At 33.1% G+C, this 1,776-nt stretch overlaps 1 non-coding gene across 1 annotated transcript; it reads right to left on the bottom strand.

The window, feature by feature from the left end:
• Positions 1-452: 452 nt before the first annotated feature.
• Positions 453-555, bottom strand: LOC141541986 (U6 spliceosomal RNA). The gene has a single exon (XR_012481996.1). It is a non-coding gene; the product is annotated as a U6 spliceosomal RNA (small nuclear RNA).
• Between the last annotated feature and the right edge of the window lie 1,221 nt (positions 556-1,776).

The raw sequence follows: 1,776 nt of genomic DNA, 5'->3' as shown, positions 1-1,776 counted from the left end.
TCTATCTCTTCACTTATTTGTCTCTATCCTCTCAACTCTCATGGGGAAATGTATTTTGTCTCCTGAGCCCAGATAGCTTTCTCAGCTAGAGCTGAAAGTATTCAGGGATAGATTTCCCATGACAGGTGCTCCACTGGACAGTCTCTCAGTTTTTCTATCTACTCGTTGGAGTCCAAGCTCCTATACAAATTTAGTCCAGTCATCTAGTGAAACTGATGATCTTGCTTCTGAGTCTAAATAATTAAATTTGAAAATAAAGAGAATCTGAAAGAAAAGAATGATTACTAAAGGTTTCTCTTTGTTTCTTAATCTTGTTCCATGCTCCATCAAGTTAGCCAAATAGAACCATAGGACAACAATTCTTTAAATTGGAAAAAATCTTAGCAGCCATCTAGTCCAATTCATATCAGAACAAGAACTTATAACTTCTTTTATGAGGGGTCAACTAGTCTTTAGCTGAAGATTTCTTCATGAATTTGCGTGTCATCCTTACATAGGGGTCATACTAAATTTCTCTGTAGCATTCCAATTTTAGTATATGTGCTGTCAAAGCCCTCTATTCTGAAGGATAAATCTTAATAGTTGGTATGTTTTTTCTTAAAATTTGATCAAAATTTACCTCTTTGCAACATCTACCTGTTCATCTTTATTCTATCCCTGGAGCCAGGTAGAATAAGTTGAATGCCTCTTCCATTTGTCAGCCCTTTAAATGCTTGAAGATAATGATCATCTAATTTCCCCAGTTCCTTCAACCAATCTCCATATGCCATAACAACTGCACTCTTCACTATCCTGGTTGGCCTTTTTTAAAGTTTGTCAACATCATACATTAATATGTAGCATCAAGAACCAATACAATTCTCAATTTGTGGTATGACCTAGGCAGAGAACAGATGGACTATGACAGTTGATTCATATTGACTTTGAAACACAGTACAAGCCCTATTTCTACTTTACATTACTATATCATCCCCAATTTGTAATTATAAGGCGATTTTTTTAATCTAAGTGTAAGATTTTTATATTTTTACCTATTAAATTTTATTTCATTAGATTTAGGCCAACAAGTCTCATAGGATCTTTTGAGATTTTGAATGTCCCCCAATAAAGATATCACACATATTGTATTATATGTAAATTTCTTAAGCATGTCATCTATGCTTTTAGTCAGAAAAATATTAAATAACACAGGGTCAAGCTTAGATTCCTTGAGCAATACAGACATCCTTCTGAATTGATATCAAGCCCTTAATAATTTTCTTTGGGCCTAGACATTCAGCCAGTTGTAAATGTACTGTACTAGGAGATAGTCCATTTCTCTCCATCTTGAACATAAGAAAAGAAAAAATAATTTGTCAGATACCTCACTAAAAGTTAATATAAACTATGTCAATATCCATTCTCTACAAGTTTAATAACTCTCAAAAAAAAAGTAAATAAAGATACTGTGCCATGATGAAGCCATCATAGCTTTTAGGGATCATTATTTCCTTTTCTAGATGTTTACTAACCACTCTTTTAAGAATATGTCATACTTATATTGGATTACTTTTTGTCTAGGGGAGAAAGGCAGAGGGGAGGGAGGGAGGGAGAAAAATTTGGAACACAAGGTTTTGCAAAGGTGAATGTTGAAAACTATCTTTGCATGTATTTTGAAAAATAAAAGGCTATTATTATAAAATAATGTTTTAGAATATTGCCAGTAATTAAAATGAAACTTGATGGCCTAAAAGTTAGAGGTGTCTTTCTAGTCCTACTTTTTAAAATTGGAAAATA

The sequence above is a fragment of the Sminthopsis crassicaudata genome, chromosome 4 (genome assembly GCF_048593235.1).
Source record: "Sminthopsis crassicaudata isolate SCR6 chromosome 4, ASM4859323v1, whole genome shotgun sequence".
NCBI lineage: Eukaryota > Metazoa > Chordata > Mammalia > Dasyuromorphia > Dasyuridae > Sminthopsis > Sminthopsis crassicaudata.
The sequence above is the reverse complement of the archived record's forward strand: the minus strand, read 5'-3'. Positions and strand labels throughout refer to the sequence as shown.